This window comes from Lonchura striata, chromosome 5, assembly GCF_050655825.1.
Source record: "Lonchura striata isolate lonStrDom1 chromosome 5, ASM5065582v1, whole genome shotgun sequence".
Classification (NCBI taxonomy): Eukaryota; Metazoa; Chordata; class Aves; order Passeriformes; family Estrildidae; genus Lonchura; species Lonchura striata.
The window spans coordinates 15,564,727-15,581,702 of record NC_140707.1 but is presented as its reverse complement, the minus strand read 5'-3'; the positions used below and the strand labels follow the sequence as shown (position 1 = coordinate 15,581,702).

General features: G+C 53.1%; 1 long non-coding RNA gene across 3 annotated transcripts; it reads left to right on the top strand.

The window, feature by feature from the left end:
• The first annotated feature begins 213 nt into the window (after positions 1-213).
• Positions 214-4,901, top strand: LOC144248576 (uncharacterized). Of its 3 annotated transcripts, none has more exons than XR_014955420.1 (3): positions 214-299; positions 1,866-3,383; positions 4,634-4,901. It is a non-coding gene; the product is annotated as an uncharacterized LOC144248576 (long non-coding RNA). The 3 variants fall into 3 exon arrangements; XR_014955421.1 differs by lacking the exon at positions 214-299 and having other exon boundaries at positions 1,073-1,998; positions 2,232-3,383; XR_013341856.2 differs by lacking the exon at positions 214-299 and having other exon boundaries at positions 681-3,383.
• The last annotated feature ends 12,075 nt before the right edge of the window (positions 4,902-16,976 follow it).

The window sequence follows — 16,976 nt, the reverse complement described above, 5'->3', positions numbered from 1 at the left end:
CCCCCCAGCCAGCGCCCGGCAAAATCACCGAGACGGGGCGAGGGGCGGGAGCGAGCGGCGAGCGGGGCGGTGTCTGTGAGTGAGGGGAGGGCTGGAGGCGGCTCCGCGGCGGCGCCGGATTAGGATGGCAGCGGCGAGGGAGGCTTTCTGTCCCGTTCCGGCCGCCGTCCGTACCGGAACGCTTTGTGCCTTTCTGTCCCTCGCCGGCCGCCGTCCCCCACGTGTCGGGAGCCCGGCGCCGCCGTGATGGCGGCGGGCGGTGGGACCGGGCTCGGGCGGCTCTGGAGGCGCTGCTGGAGGTGGGATTCGGGGCCCGGCGCGCTGAGGGCGGCGGCACCGGGGGGACAGCGGGGGAGGGCGGGCGGGAGCAGCCGGAGGGGACCCGGCACCGGGAATGGGATTGGGGGGGGGCGGGACACACGGACAGGCCCCGGAGCCCCCGGGACCCCCAAAACTCCACCGAGACCCCCAAAAAACCCCCCGGGACCCCTCAGAACCCTCTGGGACCCCCCAAAAATAACCGGGAGCCCCCCGTTCCCGCAGGGCGAAGGCGCTGGCGCTGACCGGGAACCGGGGAGTGGAGCCCGCCGTGGACTGGTGAGGGGGGACCCCAAGAACACTCCCGGCACCCCCAAAAATACCCGGCGGGATCCCCCAAAAACATCCCCGGGACCGCCAAAAACAGCCTCGGGAACCCAAAAATTCCCTTCAGGACCCCAAACCCCCGCCCAGGACCCCCAAAATTCCTCCCAAAAACCCCCTGAAACCTCCAAACTTCTCCCCGGGACTCCAAAGCCCTCCCTGGGACGCCCAAAATTCTCTTTGGGACCCCAAAACTCCCCCTGGGACCTCCAAATTTCCCTTTAGGACCCCTGAAATTCCTCCTGGGACTCCCAAAACCCCCTGAGACCCCAAAAGTCCTCCTGGGATGCCCCAAAATCCTTCCAGAACCCCCCAGAACCCCCTCCAATTTTGGGTCCCCCCCCGATTCGGGGTTCCCCCCGGTTTTTGGGTCCCCAGGCTGGTGGCTCATGAGGACGACCCCGACTCGGACCCCGAACTCCCCCCGGGTTTGGGGGCGCCGCCCGCGGGCCTGGGGGGGCCCCGGCAGCCGCCGGCCCCCGAGGACGAGACCCAGAAGTGAATTTTGGGGGTCGGGGGGAATTTGGGGGTTGGGGAGGAAAATTTGGGGTATGAGGAGCTCAGGGATATTTTGGGGTTCAGAGTGGTTAATTCGGGGTTTCAGGGTGTTTATGGGAAGGGTTTTTGGGTATTCTCGGGAGGGCTTTGGGGTATTCTTTGGTGGGTTTTAGGATATTTTTGGGTGGATTTTTTGGGGTATTTTTGGGAGGGTTTTGGGCTGGTTTCGGGGCATTTTATGGTGAGTTTTTTGGATATTTTTAGGAGGGTTTGGGTAATTTTGGGTGGGTTTTTTGGGGGCATTTAGGACGATTTTGGGGTATTTTTGGGTGGGTTTTGGGCTGAAGGCGGCTCAGCGGCGGCGCTGGAGAAGGATGGCAGCGGCGAGGGGGGCCCGGCGGGGCCCTGCCTTTGCCAGCCCCTCCTGCCGCCCTCCTTGGAATGGTTTGGGGCAGTATGGGGTTATTGAGGTAGGAGTGATTATTTTGTTGTTGTTGATTTAATGTGGGGTTTTTTTGTTTGTTTGTTTGTTGTTGTCGTTTGATGTATTTGGTTTGTAGAGCAGGAACTGTAGACAGAATCCTGCAGAAGTAATATGGAATTTGTCCTCCCAAAACCCGCCCGGCTTCCAACCACTTTCAGCACGTGGTCTTCCTTAGCAGCACATGGTTCCCCCACACTTGGGAGCCGGTGCACTCTACTTTTCTCTCCTCCTTTGCTGACAGATCCTGCTGAGGCTGAGGACAAAGCCCTACCCCTACACGGACAAGGCAGCAGACCTGGTTCGGGAAGCCAGCGTGCTCCAGGCTGCTCCAGGACTCTGATCAAACATCAGCATCCCCGTCTCTCACGTTGATGGTATGTGGTAACCCCTTAAGAACAGAATTCCACCTTTTTTAACCCTAAGCAGCAAACTGGGGATGGATAACTCTAGAAATCCTGTCATGTAAGGACCTCCAGGATTCAGCCCTCCATGTGTCCTTGGTATCAGAGGTTGGAATTGCAGAGTTGCCACTTTACCTCCAGACGTAATTTTTGATGTGGTTGTGCCACTTTAACAGTATTTGAAATCTCTCTTCGTGTTCTTGCAGCAGCATTTTCGAACCACAATGGAAATCTAGCCCTTCTGCCGGGAGCTGTTCACAGATTCGTGGAATCCCAGAAGGGTTTGGATGGGAAGGCACCTTTTTTTAAAGCTCGTCCCGTTCCACCCCCTGCCATGGGCAGGGACACCTTCCACCATGCCAGGGTGCTCTAAGCCCTGTCCAGCCTGGCCTTGGACACTTCCAGGGATCCGGGGGCAGCCACAGCTTCTGTGGGCAACCTGTGCTGAGGTGCCCTGAGGAAATGTGTGAGCCGGAGGGAGCCGGGGCCGGGCGGAGGGAGCCGAGCTGTGGGAATGGGCGAATGGAGGCGGGAGCGGGCGGGACTAGGCGAGCGTGGGCGAAAGGGGCCGAGGAGGCGAGCGGAGCCGAGCTTTGCCGAGTTCAGCCGAGGCGAGCCGAGCTTTGCCGAAGAGGCGAATGGAGGCGAATGCGGCAGGAAATAGCCGAGCGTGGCCGAAAGTAGCCGAAGCTGGCCGAGGAGCCGAGTCCAGCCGAACGGAGCCGAGCTCTGCCGAGCGCAGCAGCCCGGGCGGGGCTGAGCCGGGGCGGAGCCGGGGCGCCGGGAGGATCCCCTCCTGTCCCTCTCTCTCCCGCTCCATGCTCCTGCCCGTGTTCAGTTACCTCTCTTTCCCCCGTTTCCGTGTCCCCCCCAAACCCGGCTCCTTCCTGTCCTGTCCTGTCCCTGCCCCTGCCCCGCTGCTCCGTTCCATTCCCCCTCTCGGTGGTGTGAGATGAGATTTGAGCCCTTTCTGACACCCACGCGTGCTCTTTGTGTTGTCAAATCCCGCGTGTGAGGCAGAAGCTCTCCCTGCCTCTTTTGCAGGTGGATGTGGCATTCAAAGCCCTGGAGGCAGGGCTGAGCACCGGCGAGCCGCGCGTGGCTGCTCTGCACAGGGGGCGTGGCAGGAAACACTCGCTGAGTGCCGGAGGAGCGAACGGGAGCCTTGGCCCTGCCATCCTCTGGGATCTCCGGGGACACTGCAAGCACTGGCAAAGAGCCGAGAGCCATGGGAGCAGCGCTGAGCGAGGCTGTGTCCCAGCCAAGGAGTTCCTCCTGTGTCCCTTAAGAGGATACCCCAGGGCTGGTTTTCTGCATCAAGACTTCTGATCAGACCATCTGTAGACCTCTGGCTTAATGTAAATATTTATTTATATGTTTGTCTCTGACAGCAAAGCACGTATCTCCTGACTTCCCTGCTATTCAGTATCTGCTGAACTGGCTGTGCATTTTTCCTAAGCTAAGGAAAACCCTCCCTCTGATTCTGTAATTTCCAAAGGAGCAGCATTGAGTCACTTGTGTTTTTCTTGTCTCCATAACTTTAGCTTGACTCGTGCTCAAGGACAGGAATGACTCAAGAACTGTATGTGGTGAATTGTTAGTTTGGCGGGGGTTTTTGCAAATTCAGGGCTAAAATGTGATGTAAGAAAAGGCTTTTATTGCAGCAATTAGATTTTTGCAGCATGGCAGATTTTCAAGCCTCTAAGTAAATCACTTCATTCAGATTTAAACTCTCTTGAAATATGCTTGATATGTTTTGGGGTTTTTTTCATTGTTATGCTACTTTTCGTTTTGGTTTGATTTGGCTTTCTTTTTTGCCTGGCGTGGGAAAATTTTACAGCTCTCACTTTTTTCTTCTCCAGTTGAGTATAGTGTTACCTTCTTAATTCAAAAACCATTTGCTGTATGGAAAAAGCACCTTGCCTTTGTGAAGGGCCAGGTGGGAACTGTTTTAATGGCCAGTGGCACAGCCCTGTAGCACACAATTCCCAGGAAGTGGGGAGCCCTCTGCCAGGCAGAGCCACCTGGCCAGGTTCCTGCGGGTGCTGCTGCTGTACCCGGCTGATGAGGTGAGAAGCAGCTTGGCTTTATTGCCAAAATAAAGCTCACCCGTTTTCCTATGAATCCCATCAAAGTGGTCCCAAAGGCTCTGTCACTCAGTCTCTGCTTCCATTGGTGTGGAGAGGCTGGATCCCAGTTATCACCCCAGCAGTGCCCCTGCCTCCCTTTTCCCCACTTTTCTGTTCCAGTCGTACGAAATATTCAGGCTTTGTTTTCTTCCCCCTGCGGTTCACTGCAGATCCCAGAAAACCCACAGGAGGGAAGATCATTCCTTGTGCTTCCACCTCCAGGTGAGAGAGGAGATGGTCACATCCTAGGAGCCTGATTTTGGAATGTTTTATGGAATTGGCCCAGTGCCTTTTACTTCTGGGCTTCCTGGAGTCTGTCCGTGGCAGGTCCAGCCCGTGCTTCAACTGAGAGCCCTCAGTCCGCAGGGAAATGAACCTTTGGGGAAGTTCTTACAGCTCTGCTTAGTGCTTTATGAATGGTGATGATTTTCTGGAAGTAGGCTGTCCATTCTGACCCTTTTTCTTCCCTCTCCCTGCAGACTGTACCTGCTGAGAGGCTGAGGTGAGACCAGGATCTGTAAAATCCCTGACTCTCTGTGTTTTCCCGAGGCTGAAGCCGTGTTTGCTGTCAGTGACGACAGGGTGGGAGATGCTAAACACTGAAAACTTTGGGGTTTTTCCCCTGAACTCCCCAAGACTCTCTGCAGCTGTGCCCTGTCTATCTCTTGAAAGAGTTTCTGGATTTACAAAGGTTTTTACATTCTGCAATATTTATCTATAACTCGATTAAAAAGAATCCTACTGTATCAATGTGGTGTTAATTACTTTGTTTGAGTCGGTTAATTAAAGCGAATTGTTGGTAAGGAGTTTGAGCATCCCTTAGTTGGAGCTGGCAGCTCTTATTTAATTTCTCTTCATTCCTTTAATTTCTTTCAATTATTTCTTAAGCCATTACTGCAATTAGGATGCACGGTAAGGACAAGAGCATTTCTGCCCTGCTGGATTGGGAAATCCGAGCCCAATTCCTTGGAGAGATTGAGGGGATGGGGATCTGTGCCTCAAGCTGGGTTTTGACAGTGGGAATTTGGTGAGGAAGGAAGAGGAGAGATCCCACGGAAAGTGGCTGAGGCCAGTTCCGCTGGCTTTGGGTGCTCCTACCCCCGAGAAAATCATCCTGGCTGAAGGGAACTGGAAGAAGCCAGGGGGCTGCGCCGGGGGCTGTGCAGGGACCCCAAACCCTGGTCAGGGGCGCTGGGCAGTGCCAGCTCCAGAGGAACGCTGCAGAGGGGCTGCGCTGGAGCCCCTCAGCTTCCATGCAGAGATGCTGGCACTGCGGGGCTTTCGGGACACTGCCGAGAGGCTCCGCTGCCAGAGCCGGGGAGTTCTCCCGTTCTTTTCTGTCGTGCTGGGCACCTGGCAAGTCCTTCGAGCCCCGCAGGCTGCCAGTGCCAGCGGAGCAGCTGGAATCACAGACGGTCACACAGAAACCGGGCCGGGAGAGCAAATGAGCTGTTCCATGTTGCTTTTCACAACGCGTTTTGGATTTATACCAGAATCTCTTCTCTCCCCTCAGACCCCGTACCCCTGACTTTTGAGTTTTCTCACAGAAATGTCTCGGCCTGCACCGGGAAAAAGAAAATTCCCTGGCACGGCGGGGAGCGGCGGGGTTTGGGGGTGCTGGGGCGGCACGGGGGTCCCCGCGCCCCGGCCGGTCTCGGTCAGCCCCGGGAAATCGCCGCCGCCGCCGGCTCGGCCCCGGCGCCGCCCCGGTGCTCCGGCCCGAGAGAGACCCCGACCCGCCCGCCGGGGCAGAGGCGGCACCGCCGGGAGCCGAAGCGGCAGCCCCGGGCCCATCCCGGCGGGCCGGGAGCGATGGCCCCGCCTCCATCCCGGGCGGGCCGGAGCCTCAGGGGCGGGGCCGGGCCGGAGCCTCAGGGGCGGGGCCGGCGCTGGCTCAGGTGCGCGGGACCGCGGGGCACCTGCGTGGGGTGGGGCCGAGGTTATTTAAGTGCCGGGAATCGCTGCAGCCGCCATTTGCTCACTCGGAGCGCAGTGCGGGTGGTGGGTTCTGTGCGGGCTCCGCAGCTTCGCTCTTCTCTCCTTCCCCCCCTTTACTCTTCCTTCCTCCTGCTCCCATTCCCCTTCTTTCCCTGCCTTTCCCCCGTTTTCCTCTCCTCCCCAAAGCCGACTGCTTTCGCTCCCCTTTTGTGCCCCCTTCTACTCTTCCTTCCTTCTGCTCCTATTCCCCTTCTTTGTCTTCCTCCTTTTCCTTCTCGCCCCATTTCGGCCTCCCCTCCCGTCCCACCATCTACCCTTCCTTCTCTCCATATTTCTGTTTTTTCTCCCCTAAACCCACTCTCCCTCCTCCCCCAAACGCGACCCCCCCACTCGTCCCTCACCTGTCCCTGCCCCGCTGCTCCGTTCCATTCCCTCTCTCTTCCCTCCTCTGTCCCGTCCCTCTTTCCCCCTGCCGGCCTTTCCCTTCCTCGCCCGCTTTCCTCCGCAGCACGACCTCCCTCCCCACCTTCCCGCATGCCCCGCTCTGCTCCCCTGTTCTCGTTCCCCGTTCCCCTTTTCCTTCTTTCCTCGCAGCCGCGGGGCTCGGGGCGCCGCAGAATAAAGCCCAGAGGGCCGGAGCCGGCGCCCCCCGCCCTCGCTGGGGTCCCCACACGGGGCCGGAGCCGCTCTGCGGGTCCCCCCATTGCAGTCTAATACACGGCCCGACACTGCCGGGGTGCGGCTTTCCCGACATCACACTGGGGGTCGGGCTGGGGGTCGGGAGGGGGTCCTGGGGGGAGGAGGGTGGGGAGGTAGGAAGGGCCCCCTCCGGAGGAGGGGGTCCGGGGGGGGGGGGGGGGGGCGGGGTGGGAGGGGGGTGGGAATGGGTGGGTGGGGGGGGTTGGGTGGGAGGGGGGGTGGGGGGGGGTGGATGGGGTGGGGGGGGTGGGAGGGGGGGGGTAGGAGGGGTGGGGGGGGTGGGAGGGGGGGTGGGGGGGGTGGGAGGGGGGTGGGAGGGGGGGGTGGGAGGGGGGGGTGGGGGGGGGGGGAGCAGAGGGGGTCACGTCACTCTGCGCCGTGAACAGAAATAAAAAAAACACACGACCGGCTGTCCCCTCCAGCCACCCCCCCCCCCACCCCCCCTCCCCCCCTCCCCACCCCCACCCCACCCTCCCCCCCACCCCCCCTACTCCCCCCCTCCCCCCCACTCCTCCCCCCTGGTCCCCCTCCCGAGAAGGGGGTCCCGGAGAGGGGGCGGGGCTGGAGGGGGGAAGGTCCCCCCTCCACCCCGCCCCCCTCCCCCGGACCCCCTCCTCCGGAGGGGGCCCACCCTGGCCCCCCCCCCGGGACCCCCTCCTCCGGAGGGGGCCCTTCCTAATCCCCCCACCCTCCCGGGACCCCCTCCTAATGAGGGGGCCCTTCCTAACCCCCCCACCCTCCTCTCCCCAGGACCCCCTCCCGACCCCCAGCCCGACCCCCAGTGTGATGTCGGGAAAGCCGCACCCCGGCAGTGTCGGGCCGTGTATTAGACTGCAATGGGGGGACCCGCAGAGCGGCTCCGGCCCCGTGTGGGGACCCCAGCGAGGGCGGGGGGCGCCGGCTCCGGCCCTCTGGGCTTTATTCTGCGGCGCCCCGAGCCCCGCGGCTGCAAGGAAAGAGGGAAAAGGGGAACGGGGAACGAGAACAGGGGAGCAGAGCGGCAGTCGAGGGGAAGGGGACGAGGACAGGGGGCCGGTGGGGAGAGGTCGGGGTGTGCAGGGCAGGTGGGGAGGGGCCTGGGGGGAAGGCAGGGTGAAGGGAAAGAAAGATTGAAGGCAGCTTTGGGGAAGGAGGCGGAATGTGTGGAGGGGGAAAGGTATCACGGAAAGGCGGCAGGAGGAACCGGGAGCGCGTGGGGGGGAGCAGGGAGAGGGGGCACGGGGGAGCCCGGCTGGGGAGGGAAGGAACAGGGACAGGATGGAGGGACAGGGTAGTGTAGGGGTGAGTAGGGGAATAGAGAGGGAGGACAAGGAAAGGGGTGTAGGGGGGCCCGCCCGGGAGGGAGGGAGGGGAGGGCTAGGGGGGAGAGGGAGGGGGGGGGTTTGGGGGGGGGGAGGGTGTAGGGGGTGGGGGAGGGGAGGAAAGGAGGGTCGATAGGAGAGGTATAGAGAAAAAGAAATACAAAAGAAAAGAAATGCGCAAGAAAAGCAAAAGAAACAGAGATATAGAGCCCGACCGGTCGCAACCTCCCGCTCCGAGCGCCCAGCACCAAATGGCTCCGCCGGGCTCGCCCCGCGGTTTAAATAGCCGCGGCCCCGCCCCGCGCAGGCGCGCTGGGGCCCCGCGCACCTGTGCGCGCACCTGTGCTGGCCCCGCCCCCGGGCCCGCCCCCCGCCCGTAAATGGCGGCGGCTCCGCGCCCGCCCCGTGTTCTGTGTGGATGCTCGGGCGGACTGCGGCGGGACCGGCGCTCGGAGCTCCGTGCGGGGATCGGATCGGGGCAGCTCCCGGCCTGCGCGGCGTCCGAGGCGCTCAGCTGAGATCGGGATCGGGATTTGGGTCCTGGGCCCGCCGGTGTCTGCTGGGGGAGCCGGGCAGAGCCGCTCCTTCCTCGGCGGGCAGGGAGGGGGTGCCGGGGCCGGCGGATCGAGGCGGGATCGGGGCTGGGATCCGGACCGGCAGCGCCGCGGCCGGGAGGAGCCGCTCCGGGACGGGCGCCGCCGCTCCAGCTGCGGCCGGCCCGGGGCTCGGGTCCCGCCGGGGCTCGGGTCCCGTTCTCGCTGTGGCCGCGGGGAGCCGGGGCTGCGTCGGGGCCGGGACCCCATCGGCACCGCCGCTCCCGCAGCGCCGCCTCCGGCCCCGCGGGCGGACACGGAGCCGCCCCGCAGCCCCCGCGGGATGCCGAGCCCCCCCGCCCCGGTAGCCCCGTGGCCACCGCGCTCCCCTGCGAGCAGCAGCGCCCGCCTCCCCCGACCCGTGTCCGCATCCCCGGGGGAGCCCCGCCGGACGAGCGGGGCTGCGGCGCCGCGGCCGGGAGCAGCCGCTCCGCCGGGGCCGCTGCTCCCGCTCCGGCTGTGCCCGGTGCGGGGCTGGAGGCGCCGGAGCCCCCGAAGGGCAGAGAGCACCTCCTGTCCTTGGCTCTGCAGGGCGGGAGCTGCCGTGCCCTGCCCGTGGCTCGCAGCGTGCCGAACGCACGTCCCTGCACGGGCACCGGCGCACCGGGACAGCGCTGGCACGGACACGGCTGAAAGGCTGCCCGCGGCTCCTCGGCCAGGGGCTGCTCCCCACAGGCACGCAGAGATGCTTCAGCCCGGACAGACGCCACCGACAGCCCACAGGGACCCCAGGGAACGGCTGGCATTACCTGGGAATGGAGGCACGGGCCGTTTGCAGAGGGGCTCTGACAGCAATCCCTGTTGCCGACCTCCCCGAGCTCCCACACAGCTGCCAGGTATGTTCCAGCCACCCCAAATCTCCTCCCTCTTTTCCAGCCTGAGGCCATCATTCACCAGCAGCATTTCAGCCAAGGCAATCTTCCTTCATGGGTACTAAATACCAAGCAAGAGCCTCGGAGATGCCTTGAAATCAGAGGTTCGAGTGCGATGATGTTGGGAGATTTCCAGGGAGCCAGCTGGAGGTGCAGAAGGGATGGAAAACTCTCACAGGTGGGTCCCACTGGAGGTGTGCTGCAGGCAGGGATGTGCATCCCTTTCCTGAGGAAAAAGGACATGCCGAGGCTCTGAAAGGAGCTGAGCTTCTGCAGGAGAGATGTTCTGCCTCAGCACAGGCCGGGAGCGCATCCAGCCACCGCCTTGTCCTGCTTTAAAACATCAACTGGAGCCTAAGCTCCGGGTGGGGAGGGAGCTGAGAGCAGGAGGGGCAGGAGCAGGGATGGGAGATGAGGCTGCTGGAATGTCACCTGGAGCAGCTGAACATGTTCTGTCCCTGCAGGAGCCCAAAGCAGATCCCTCCTGGCCGGGCTGGATGGGAGATGAGGCTGCTGGAATGTCATTGGAGCAGCCAGGAGCCAAAGCAGATCCCTCCTGGCCGGGCTGGATGGGAGATGAGGCTGCTGGAATGTCACCTGGAGCAGCCAGGAGCCAAAGCAGATCCCTCCTGGCCGGGCTGGATGGGAGATGAGGCTGTTGGAATGTCACCTGGAGCAGCCAGGAGCCAAAGCAGATCCCTCCTGGCCGGGCTGGAGGGCAGCTGCTGGATCTGCTGTGGGGGAAAACTCCCTGCCCCTGCCAGGAGCGCTGGCTCTGCTCTTCCTCCAGCTCTTGAGCAGTGTCAGGGCCACCGTGAGGGAGTTCAAACCCTAAAAATCCCCACAGCCCACGGAGTGAATGATCCCAGCAGAGAAACGCAGCATTGAAATAAAAATCTTACAGCTCTGTCAAAAAGGCTGTGACATCACTGCAACGGGATTGCCAGGAACCTTCTGGTTTGCTCTCGGAACTTTTGTGTATTTTTAGTCCCTCAGTGGACAGCTTGTAGAATTTATTCTGGGACTTAGAGGTTGAGCAGGGTTGGCTCAGGATTGACCTTCACCTCTGGTGCCGCTTTGCGCAAACACAACGTGGCCGGGCTGGGTGAACTCGTGACCTCAGCTTTCCCCTCCAAAATGTCCCTCACTTATTTCCCTGGGGTGAGCTGGGATTTTGGCCCAGACTGTCACTCCTCACCTCCCCGTGCCCGCGCGGTGTCCGTTGTGTTCCCCACGGTGCCCTGGGGACACCGGGGGGTCCCTTTGCCTTTCTCCTGCCCCTTTCCAGCCCGAGGCTCCTCTGCCCTCGTCCCACACAGCACAGGGGCACCGAAGGGGAAAGGCTCCAGAAAACATTTCTGCGATTCCTCAGCAACTCTTTCAATTCCCCGGGGAGAGGAGCGTGAACTCACAGCCACCGAGGCCTGACGGGTTCCTGCAGCGAGAGCTCGGCACGTGTCCGCAGAGGTGAGTGCGGCACCCGAAAGGAAAAAGCGCGGGAGACAAACGTGATTTCTTTTGCTTCAAAGTTATTGCAAGTTCTTAAAGCCCGACCAACTTTTGCTCTTGCTTTTGGTCGGGTGGAGCAGGAGCAGTGGGCAGAGGTGGTGCCATTGATGCGGACGTGCCCGATGCTTTCTGGGGCAGAAAAAGGAGATTAAGCTCGCCTTACGTCAAGCAGCTATTTAAAAAGATTTATAGCTCTTTAAACGTAGCGCCCTTTAATTACCATAATGTTTCTTCCATGATTTTAACTAATTCTCAGTGTATTTTATAAAACTTAAAATAACACCTCCTCCCCATAAAACAGACTCATCAAGCATTAGACAACAAGTCCTTGTGCCAGTCTCAGGCTTCCACATCTAACAGGAGACCCTCCCCGTAAGCAAACAAAAAAATCAAAATAACGTACCAAAACTAGTCCTTGCTAACATTAAAAATACAGCTCGACTGTATCCAAAAAAACCCCGATTTTATTTCTTCCAAATGCCAAATACTCTTCAAATTCTAAATCAAAAACTCTTAAAAAACAAAAACCATTTGTCCAAGCCCACAAAAAATATAAAACAATCCAATCGATATCCTACATTTAACAAAACCCACTACACAAATTAGTACCATTTGAAATGTAACATAAATAAAAATCTATGACTAAGAAACATCTCCCAATAAATAAAACCACCCTGTAAAGATATAAGTAATAATCTCAACTCAACAAGCTAAAATTTCCCCAAAACCAAAAGACTTACAAAACCTTCAATACTTATAAATAATAACATTCAATATGTTAAGTGTTAATAAAATCAAACAAACTTAAATGTCAATACATTTAAATAAATACATTAAGTTTATTTTTATCTATTAAAATTAAGTTCATTATTCCTTACTATCAAAATTCATTCAGTCTAAATTTAAATGTTATGTAATATAACTTATCCTAAATTTTATTAAAAATCACTTCTCTAAACTATACGGTTAATTTTCTTTTAAAAAAATGAAACTACTCAAATTACAACAACTAAAAGAAAACACTAACAAATACCTATTCAGAAGTTAAAAAAATATAGTGTATTATGTCATCAATTTCATCAAAAATTCTGTTCTTCATTACAATCTCTACTCTTTTTATCTTTTATAAGTAACACCAAAAAATAGCAATTACTATTCATATCATGCTATTTAAGAATTTTACTCTATTTCCTTAATATATATTTTTAAAGTTATCCTAACTTCTTCAAACACTTACTACTAATATACTAATTATATAATAATTTTTATAATAAACAATATTTATTAAATATTATTATAATATTTACAACCAACTTTCATATACTTTATTATCTCTTTATATAATGATCTAAAAAACACATAAAATTTCTAATTCCTACTTTTTTATTCTCTACTTATACAGCTCTTGAAACAAGTTAACCCTCTAACTAATCTCTACACTAACTCTATAATTTAACCTAATGTTATCTCACAGTTTTAAATATTTTTCAAGACTAAAAAAAAATATATTTCATTAAAAACCTCCTCCAAACTGTTAATCTTATCACTTTCCTCAGTTATTATTACAAAATCACTTTAATATAAAACCCAACTACAACATGAATTTCTATTTCTAAGTTTCACACTAAGTAATCGCTCTCTCATACATTTTCTCCACCTTCACACTCTCAATATCCAAATCCAAACTCACAATCCTGTCCATAACCACTTTGAAATCTTTAAAAAAAAGTTTACTATACTCAAATCTATTCTAAAAACACTTCTAAAAAATCCAATTATTAAATAATGTAATTCATCTTTAATCCTAACATTTTTACTCTTAACTACTATTTTTAGAAACATTATATAAAAATACATTAAGTAACATTCACCAATTAAAATTTAAACTAGAACCTAACCCTAACTCTACCTAAATAAAATAATTAACAAGAAACCCAAATATTTTCTACGTCAAAAATAAAATTCAAATAATTTTAACTTAACAATTTAACTTTATCGATATAACAAATAAACTTATTTTTATTTTAAACTTAAAAAATCATTATCCACACATAATTATTTAACTTGCTACTAATTTAACATTTATCAACTGTTAAAAACTCTAAAATAACGTACCATCTTTTAATACTTAGTAATGATATAATTTCACCTATGTTACTAATTATAGATGTTATCTAAGTAATTCCTAATTATTGTCAATTTCTTCTTTACTACGTACATTATTTTATTCTTATATTTCTTCATGCTTATAACTGAAAAATTATAACAACCTATACCATTATCTTGCCAGTCTCTATACAATTTTATAAAACAAAACTTAACAAGACTTATTTCTCATGTCAAAACATAAAGTTTACTTATATCTCAACAAGTACAAAAACCCAAGTAAATTTCAATAAGGAACATAAAACCAGATCACACAAAAAACACACTCGCCACTCCACAAATAAAACACCAATGTAAATACAAAGATACACTACACTATGTAAATACAAATGTAGATTACGCAAGAATTGCAACATACACCTGACGTCTTGTACTGCACCCACCAAAATATAGAAACTTTAGGTTTCTTTATAAATATAAAAATCAATATTATAAACATCTTATTTAATAACTTACAAAGTATAAAATTCTATCAAATATTATACTTCTACTCTATTTACTTTATTTACTTTTAATTATATCACTTTACCAATTAACCAACCTAAAACAAACATTTAAGTAACTTTAACTAAAGTTTCAAGTTTAAATACTTTGTATTTATCTAGCGCTTCTCAAAAAAATCCATTCTTTACCTACTTACTTAATATACCAATAAAAAACATTACAAGTAATCCATATAATTAAAAAGCCCTTACATTATTAGCTCTTAATAGAAAAATAGTTACCAATTTAAAACAAAAAAGTCATTTATCCATCAATAGTAATCAAAATATAAAAGTAATTTTAAGCCTTGAAACTTAAAAATGGTAGGATCACATTTTATACCACCTATTACTTCAACAACACTAAAATAATTAAATCAATTGAAATATTATCTAAATAAACGATCTAATTCTACATCCCTTACACTAAATACCTTTCTAACAAATATAAAATATTAAATACGCAGTTTTACAAAAAAAAAAAACAATAAATTTTCTTTTATTAACACACAAACATAAATATAAAATTTTAATAAAATTTATAAATGTATCTAATCACATAAAATCTACTTATAAAAGTGTACAACTTTAAGAAATATCAAAAATAAGAATAACTAATATAACAATAAATAAAATTTAACACCATAATTTTAAAATCTTATAACAAAATTATACATTTAAATTATATTATTATAATAATAATAATAATAACGATAACACCTTCTTTATGTTAATATATGCAACAAATGCTTAACAAAATCCATTAATAATTTTATTTTTTTTAAATACAGAGGGAGAGGGGAGACGTGGGAACGGGAAAACCAGAAACTCCCACGGACACTGAAAGATTTGATCTGCAGCCTCGGGAGAAGCTGGGATTGATGTGCAAGTACAAGACGCGGGCATTAAGCAGGAAAAGAATGAAATAAAAGACAATCCCTTCTGTTTCTGTGGCTGTCAGAGAGAGCCTGCCCCGGCTGAGCGAGAGAGAAACCGCGTGGGCACGATGGGGAAGGGCTGGCAGGGCAGGGCTGGGGCTGTGTGGGCTGAACGGAGAGTTTGCACCTTCTGACAGGAGGCGTTGAGCAAAAGTCCCCTCGGTGCAGCGGAGCCGAGCGAAGGCGCTGGGCTGGAAAAGCCAAATAAGGCCGGGGTCAGAAATTCCGGCTGCCTCGGAACAAAGAGCCGTGAGCGCTCCTGAGCCCCGGCAGCTGCTCGCTCTGTGAACCCCCACGCGCCGGGGCTGGGTTTGCCTGAGCCCCGAGTGCCCCCGGCCCAAGAGCAGCCCCGGCCCTTCCCTGCTGAGCGCGCAGCGATCGCAAAGGTAAAAAGGAAACTCTGGCCCGCAGGGCTCTCTCTGCGTGGGTTAGGGCAGGGCCCTGCGGGGAGCAGGGCGCTCCAGCACGGACAGCCCGGATCCAGAGCAGCTCCAGGGCTGAGCAGCGGGCTGGGGACAGCTGGGGACAGCCGTGAGCAGAGCCCGTCAGCCTCCCTCCGGGGCTGGGACTGCCTTGAGCACACAGCTCCTGCCAGGTGTGGCACCTACAGACCTCAGACTCCTCGCCACAAACAAGTTCTGATCTCGCTCTCGGGGTGACCTGCACCTCCTCCCCAGAAACCGCAGGAATTAGAATTTCGGGCCGCTTTTACAAACTTTACGTCAGCTTCGCAAATGCAAATCCCAGCGGGTCCCTGCTTCCCAGAGCGCCGGTCCTCAGCCATCTCCACTTCCCTGGAAAACTGCTCCAGCCCCAGGCTGTACCAAGGTGAGCACAAGTCTGGACCGCTGCACTCAGAGCGAGATCCAGCTACAAATGGAATTCCAGAAACGGCCTCCAAAATGTTCCATAATCACACCTTTAAAATGGCTCCACAGGGCAACGGCTCCCGTGCCAGAGCGGCACCTGCACGAGTCCTTGTGCCAGCCCTGGCGCCCTGAAAAACACAAGAAACCAACATCACACAGGCCTTGTTTGCAGAATTCCTGATCCAAGCCCTCACCTGTCCTGCCCAGCACCGAGGGAAATCTGACACGGTATTCATAGGTAACCTTTGCTGAGAGCGGCCATCACCCCGGTCCTCCAGCCTGGGCAAGGTTTTGCAGCGAATGGACCCAACTTCTAACCCTGGACCTAAATTTCTGTCAGCTTTTGTTAGAAAGATACTGGAGAGTAAATCCTACAACAGATTTAAAACGTTGCGCAAGGAATAACCGGCCCAGACAAAACCAAACCACCCCCATCTCTGCTCCACCCCATTTTGTAAAGACTCCCCTTCCCTGCTGCACCGTCCTTCACTGCACATCCCTGTTGAGAGAGAAATGGAACTGGAAACAAGTTTTAAAGGATGAGTTTGTAAATAAGACTAGATACTTTAGAGAAATAGAACTATGAAAGATGCATTGTAATAAGATTCATGAGGGGTAATTTCAGATGATTGGTTTTTAAGGCATAGTGTAGCAAAAGCTAATAGGCCAAGAAACGCTTATAATGTATTGTAATTAGGAAATAGTTGGCTTCTGATTGCGGTGGCATGAATTATAACATCTGTATTGTCTCACCCTTCACGTGAGACTGAAAATGAAATAAAAGTTTTTAAAAACACTTCTCAGTTGCCTTATTTCTGGGTCAGAAAAGGGCATAATCTGATAAACTGGTGCGTTGTGCGAGGAAGATTTATCTCTCTCAATGTCCTATTCCATGGCATTTCTAAGTCAGCGTTTCTTATCTCAAATTTTCCATTCAGATAAATACTATGTAAACCTCCTGTCAAACTCTGACAATTTTCTGCAAGTCCATTTCCCACAGCAGAACTGCTCCCTGCCCAGCACAGGAGCTGCGAGTGCTGTTGCAGGGCACAATGCCTGAAGGAACACTGGAGCTGTGACATTAAAACCAGCAAAAGCAATTACTAAGTAAAAGAGATCCTCACCTGCTCCAAGAACTGAACCTCTGTGGCTCATCCTCACAGGGTGAACCTGCTCCAGGGAGGAATCTCCACGCAGCCCCCGAGACCTGGGGTCAGACGCTGCCCTACCAGCAGAAGAACAAGGGGTTAGTGAAGCTTTTGGGACACATTCTGGCCTCAGAGTGGTCTGACAAAACATCCGTCAACGTGGATCTTTAATAAAGGCAGCTGGTACCTAAGCTTGCAACAGACTTCCGTGTGTTATTTCCTCGGTCTCTGTTTTAACACATTTTGATATTAAAAGTGTTTAAACAAGATTTAACCTGAGCTCTGCACCCTGCCGTGCTCCAAGCCC